Source organism: Hydractinia symbiolongicarpus, chromosome 4 (assembly GCF_029227915.1).
Source record: "Hydractinia symbiolongicarpus strain clone_291-10 chromosome 4, HSymV2.1, whole genome shotgun sequence".
NCBI lineage: Eukaryota > Metazoa > Cnidaria > Hydrozoa > Anthoathecata > Hydractiniidae > Hydractinia > Hydractinia symbiolongicarpus.
Genome location: NC_079878.1, coordinates 7,215,440 through 7,223,053, shown reverse-complemented (window position 1 = coordinate 7,223,053; position 7,614 = coordinate 7,215,440).

Below are 7,614 nucleotides of genomic sequence, written 5' to 3'. Positions count from 1 at the left end.
TTCCAATTGTCACATTTCTCACATTTATCAGGACAATGTCCAAAATCAGTTTAATCAGGTCCCACGGTCAATCGTTTCACTTTTAAAAGCAATTCAACCTAGTAATACCGAAAAATATCGCTAAATACATGTTGGTACGAAAATGTGACGCCATTGTTGTAAACCAAACGCACTGTTACCGTTAGAAAGACATTGAAATGTATTTTTTAAAAGTGTCTCTCTTTCTTCAGGGCGCGCTAACGCGTCTGATTAGTACCACTGTAAAAATTAACTTATTGATGTAAATATTTAAATGAAGAGCCAAGAGAGCGTCCAGTGTAACTGCGGAGTTCCAGAAGTCATTCCAAAGTGTGAAGAATTTTAATTCTTTGAGTCCAATTTTCTCATTTATCACATTTATAATGCCAAAGTCCAAAACCAGTTCAATTATGTTCCACGGTCAATCGTTTCACTTTTAAAAGCGATGTAGCCTAGTAATGACAGAAAAATATTGCTAAAGACATGATGGTACGAATATGTGATGCAATCGTTGTAACTCAAACGGACTGAAACCATTAGAAAGCCAATGAAATGTAGCTTTTGAAACTGTCTCTATTTTCTCAGCGCACTAACGGCTCCGATTGGTACCACCGCACTCAATGACTTATTGAAATAACTGTATAAGTAAAGAGCTAACAGATTGTCCAGTGTTCCAGCGGAGTTCCAGTCATACCAAAGAGAGAAGAATGTTAATTCTTGGAGTCAATTTGTCTCATTTATCACATTTAGAAGGCTAAAATCCGAAATCAGTTCAATTAGGTCCCACGGTCAATCGTTTCACTGCTAACAGCAATGCAACCTAGTGATACCGCAAAAATATCACTAAACACATGTTGGTACGAATATGTGACGCAATCGTTGTAACTCAAACGGACTGATACCATTGAAAAATCAATGAGGTGTAGATTTAAAACTGTCTCTATTTCCTCAGCGCGGGCTAAGTGCTAGGATTGGTGCCATTGTACACAATAACTTATCATAATAAATTTTAAATAAAGAGCTAAGAGAGCTTCCAGTGTTATTGCAGAGTTTCAGCAGGTATACGAAATTGAGAGAAATGATAATTTTTGGAGTCCATGATTCTCATTTATCACATTTATAGGGTCAATCGCCAATATCAGTTCAATTAGGTTCCACAGTCAATCGTTTTACTTTTAAAAGCAATGAAACCTAGTAATACCGAAAAATGTCGCTAAGTACATGATGGTACGAATATGTGGCGGAACCTCTGCAACGCAAACGGAATAATATCGTTAGAGAGTCAATGAAATGTAGCTTTTGAAACTGTCTGCATTTCTGCAGCTCGCACAAACGGCTTGGAATGATCCGACTGTAAAAAAGTGACTTATGGAATAAAATAATTGAAAGAGAGCTAACAGAGCGTCCAATGTAACTGCGGAGTTCCAGCAGTCATACCAAAGTGAGAAGAATGTTTTAGTCCAATTGTCACATTTATCACATTTGTCAGGACAATGTCCAAAATCAGTTCAATCAGGCCCCACGGTCAATTGTTTCACTGTTAAAAGGGATGCAACCCAGTAATATCTAAAAAATATCGCTAAAAACATGTTGGTACGAATATGTGACACAACAGTTGTAACTCAAACGGACTAATACTGCTAGAAAGTCAATGAAATGTAGCTTTTGAAACTGTCTCTATTTCCTCAGCGCTGGTTAACTGCTAGGATTGGTTCCGCTGTATACAATCACTTATCGAACTAAAGATTTAAATAAAGATTTAACAGAGTGCCCAGTGTTACTGCGGAGTTTCAGCAGTCATACCAAACTGAGAGGAATTTTCTTTCTTGGAGTCCATGATTCTCATTTCTCACATTTATAGGATCAAACGCCAAAATCAGTTCAATTAAGTTCAACGGTCAATCGCTTCACTTTTAAAAGCAATGCAACCTAGTAATACCGTAAAATATCGCTAAATTCACGATGGTACGAAAATGTGACGCAATCGTTGTAACTCAAATGGACTGATAACGTTAGAAAGTCAATGAAATGTAGTGTTTGAAACTGTCTCTAATACTCATCGCGGGTTACCTGCTAGGATTGGTGCCACTGTACACAATGGCTTATCGAACTAAAGATTTAAATAAACAGATAACAGAGTGTCCAGTGTTGCTGCAGAGTTCCAGCAGTAAAACCAAAATGAGAGGAATCTTCATTCTTGGACCCCATGATTCTGATTTCTCACATTTATAGGATCAAACGCCAAAACCAGTTCAATTAAGTCCAACGGTTAATCGTTTCACTTTTAAAAGCAATGCAACCTAGTAATACTGGAAAATATCGCTAAATTCATGATGGTACAAATATGCGACGCAATCGTTGCAACCGAAACGGACTGAGACTGTTAGAAAGTCAATGAAATGCAGCTTTAGAAAATTTTTCTCTTTCTTCAGTGTGTGCTTACGGCTTGGATTGGTCCTACTGTAAAAAATGACTTATCGAACTAAATATTTAAATAAAGAGCTAAAGGAGCGTCCAGCTAACTGCATAGTTTTAGCATTTATGCCATAGTAATCAGAATGTTAGGGTCCAATTGTCACATTTATCACATTTATCAGGACAATGTCCAAAATCAGTTTAATCAGGTCCCACTGTCAATCTTTTCACTTTTAAAAGCAATTCAACCTAGTAATACCGGAAAAATATCGCTAAATACATGTTGCTACGAAAATGTGACGCCATTGTTGTAAACCAAACGCACTGTTACCGTTAGAAATACATTGAAATGTAGTTTTTGATAGTGTCTCTCTTTCTTCAGGGCGCGCTAACGGGTCTGATTAGTACCACTGTAAAAATTAACTTATTGATGTTAATATTTAAATGAAGAGCCAAGAGAGCGTCCAGTGTAACTGCGGAGTTCCAGCAGTCATACCAAAGTGTGAAGAATGTTAATTCTTTGAGTCCAATTTTCTCATTTATCACATTTATAATGCCAAAGTCCAAAACCAGTTCAATTATGTTCCACGGTCAATCGATTCACTTTTAAAAGCGATGTAGTCTAGTAATGACAGAAAAATATTGCTAAATACATATTGGAATGATTATATCAGGCAACCGTTGTAACTCAAACGGACTGATACCCTTAGAAATTCAATGAAATGTAGTTTCTGAAAGTGTCTGCATATCTTCAGAGCGTACTAACAGCTCTGATTGCTGCCACCGAACACTATGACTTATCGAACTAAATGTATAAACAAAGAGCTAACAGGCGTTTAGTCTTACCCCGGAGTTACAGCAGTCATGCCAAAGTAAGAAGATTGTTAATTCTTGGAGTCCAATTGTCTCATTTAACACATTTACAAGGTTAATATCCAATATCAGTCCAATTACGTGCCACGGTCAATCGTTTCACTTTTAAAAGCAATGCAACCTAGTAATACCAGAAAAACAGGGCTAAATACATGATGGTACGAATATGTGATGCAATCGTTGTAACTCAAACGGACTGAAACCGTCAGAATGTCAATGAAAATTAGTTTTTGGAACTGTTTCTATTTCCTCAGCGCCCGCTAACGCCTCTGATTGGTACCACTGTAAAAATTTACTTATTGATGTTAATATTTAAATGAAGAGCCAAGACAGCGTCCAGTGTAACTGCAGAGTTTCAGCATTCATAACAAAAGGAAAAGAACGTTAATTCTTGGAGCCCAATTGTCTCATTTGTCACATTTATAAGGTTAAATTCTAAAATCAGTTCAATTTCGTCCCACGGTCAATTGTTTAACTTTTAAAAGCAATGTAACCTAGTAATACTGGAAAGATATCGCTAAATGCATGTTGGAACGAACATGTGACGGAACTGCTGTAACTCAAACGGACTTATACCATTAGAAAGCCAATGAAATGTAGCTTTTGAAACCGTCTCTATTTCCTCAGCGCACTAACGGCTCCGATTGGTACCACTGCACTCAATGACTTATCGAAATAACTATAAAAGTAAAGAGCTAACAGATTGTCCAGTGTTCCAGCGGAGTTCCAGCAGCCATACCAAAAGGAAAAGAATGTTAATTCTTGGAGACCAATTGTCTCATTTGTCACATTTGTTAGGTTAAAGTCCAAAATCAGTTCAATTTCGTCCCACAGTCAATTGTTTCACTGTTAAAAGCAATGCAACCTAGTAATATCAAAAAAACATCGCTAAATACATGTTGGCACGAATATCTGACGCGACCGTTGTAACTCAAACAGACTGATACCGTTAGAAAGTCAACAACACTTTGTTTTTTAAACTGTTTCTACTTCCTCAGGGCGCGCTAACGGCTCTGATTGGTACCACTGCACACAATGAATTATCGGCATAAATATATAAATAAAGAGCTAACCGAGAGTCCAGTGTTACAGCGGAGTTCCAGCAGTCATACCAAAAGGAAAAGAATGTTAATTGTTGGAGTCCAATTGTCTCATTTGTCACATTTGTAAGGTTAAAGTCCAAAATCAGTTTAATTTCGCCCCACGGTCAATCGTTTTACTTTAAAAAGCAATGCTACCTAGTAATACCGGAACACTACGTTAAATACATGTTGGTTCAAACATGTGACGCAATGGTTGTAACTCAAACGGACTGATACCATTAGAAAGCCAATAAAATGTAGCTTTTGAAACTGTCTCTATTTCCTCAGCGCACTAACGGCTCCGATTGGTACCACTACACTCAATGACTTTTCGAAATAACTATATAAGTAAAGAGCTAACTGATTGTCCAGTGTTCCAGCGGAGTTCCAGCAGTCATACCAAAAGGAAAAGAATGTTAATTCTTGGAGACCAATTGTCTCATTTGTCACATTTGTTAGGTTAAAGTCCAAAATCAGTTGAATTTCGTCCCACAGTCAATTGTATCACTGTTCAAAGCAATGCAACCTAGTGATACCGGGAAAATATCGCTGAATACATGTTGGCACGACTATGTGACGCAGCTGTTGTAACTCAAACGGACTGATACCGTTAGAAAGTCAATAAAATTTAGTTTTTGGAACTGTTTCTATTTCCTCAGGGCGCGCTAACGGCTCTGATTGGTACCACTGTACACAATGACTTATCGAAATAAATATATAAATAAAGAGCTAACAGAGAGTCCAGTGTTACAGCGGAGTTCCAGCAGTCATACCAAAAGGAAAAGAATGTTAATTCTTGGAGTCCAATTATCTCATTTATCACATTTACAAGGTTAAAATCCGAAATCAGTTCAATTAGCTTCCACAGTCAATCGTTTCACTGCTAAAAGCAATGCAACCTAGTGATACCGGAAAAATATCACTAAACACATGTTGGTACGAATATGTGACGCAACTGCTGTAACTCAAACAGATTGATACCGTTAAAAAGTCAATGATATGTAGTTTTTGAAACTGTCTCTATTTCCTCAACGCTTGCTAATTGCTACCATTTGTGCCACTGTACACAATGACTTATCGAACTAAAAATTTAAATAAAGAGCTGCCTGAGCGTCCAGTGTTATCGTGAATTCGAGCATTCATGCCGAAGTAATGAAAATGTTAATTCTTGCATTCCAATTGTCTCATTTATCACATTTACAAAGTTAAAATCCTAAATAAGTTCAATTACAACCCACGGTCAATCGTTTCACTGTTAAGGGCAATGCAACCTAGTAATATCCAAAAAAAATCGCTAAATACATGTTGGCACGACTATGTGACGCAGCCGTTGTAACTCAAACGGACTGATACCGTTAGAAAGTCAATAAAATTAAGTTTTTGAAACTGTTTCTATTTCTTCAGGGCGCGCTAACGGCTCTGATTGGTACCACTGTACACAATGACTTATCGAAATAAATATATAAATAAAGAGCTAACAGAGAGTCAAGTGTTACAGCGGAGTTCCAGCAGTCATACCAAAAGGAAAAGAATGTTAATTCTTGAAGTCTAATTGTCTCATTTGTCACATTTATAAGGTTAAAGTCTAAAATCAGTTCAATTTCGTCCCACGGTCAATTGTTTAACTTTTAAAAGCAATGTAACCTAGTAATACTGGAAAGATATCGCTAAATGCATGTTGGTACGAATATGTGACGCAACTGCTGTAACTCAAACGGACTGATTCCGTTAAAAAGTCAATGATATGTAGTTTTTGAAACAGTCTCTATTCCCTAAACGCCTGGTAATTGCTACCATTTGTGCCACTGTAGACAATGACATTTCTAATTAAAGATTTATATAAAAGGCTGCTTGAGCGTCCAGTGTTACCGTGAAGTTCGAGCATTCATGCCGAAGTAATCAGAATGTTAAATCTTGTAGTCTAATTTTCTCATTTATCACACTTACAAAGTTAAAATCCAAAATGAGTTCAATTACAACCCACGGTCAGTCGTTTCACTGTTAAGAGCAATGCAACCTAGTAATATCCAAAAAACATCGCTAAATACATGTTGGCACGAATATGTGACGCGACCGTTGTCACTCAAACGGACTGATACCGTTAAAAAGTCAATAAAATTTAGTTTTTGAAACTGTTTCTATTTCCTCAGGGCGCGCTAACGGCTCTGATTGGTACCACTGTACACAATGACTTATCGAAATAAATATATAAATAAAGAGCTAACAGAGAGTCCAGTGTTTCAGCGGAGTTCCAGCAGTCATACCAAAAAGAAAAAAATGATAATTCTTGGAGTCCAATGGTCTCATTTATCACAATTACAAGGTTAAAAGGTAAAATCAGTTCCATTATGTCCCTCGGTCAATCGTTTCTCTCTTAAAAGCAATGCAACCTAGTAATATCCGAAAAATATCGCTAAACACATGTTGGCACGAATGTGTGACGCAACCGTTGCAACTCAAACGGACTGATACCGTTAAAAAGTCAATAAAATTTAGTTTTTTAAACTGTTTCTATATCCTCAGGGCGCGCTAACGGCTCTGATTGGTACCACTGTATACAATGACTTATCGGCATAAATATATAAATAAACAGCTAATAGAGAGTCTAGTGTAACAGCAGAGTTCCAGCAGTCATACCAAAAGGAAAAGAGTGTTAATTCTTGGAGTCCAATTGTCTCATTTGTCACATTTGTAATTTAAAGTCCAAAATCAGTTTAATTTCGCCCCACGGTCAATCATTTTACTTTAAAAAGCAATGCTACCTAGTAATACCGGAACAATATCGTTAAATACATGTTGGTTCAAACATGTGACGCAATCGTTGTAACTCAAACGAACTTATACCATTAGAAAGCCAATGAAATGTAGCTTTTGAAACTGTCTCTATTTCCTCAGTGCACTAACGGCCCTGATTGCTACAACTGTACACAATGACTTATCGAACTAAATATTAAAAGGAGGAATTAACCGAGCGTGCACTGTACCTGCACAGTTCCACCAGTCATACCAAAAGGAAAAGATTGTTAGTTCTTGGAGACCAATTGTCTCATTTGTCACATTTGTAAGGTTAAAGTCCAAAATCAGTTCAATTTCGTCCCACAGTCAATTGTTTTACTGTTAAGAGAAATGCAACCTAGTGATACCGTAAAAATATCGCTAAATACATGTTGGTACGAACATGTGACGCAACCGCTGTAACTCACACCAAAGTGAGAAGAATGTTAAT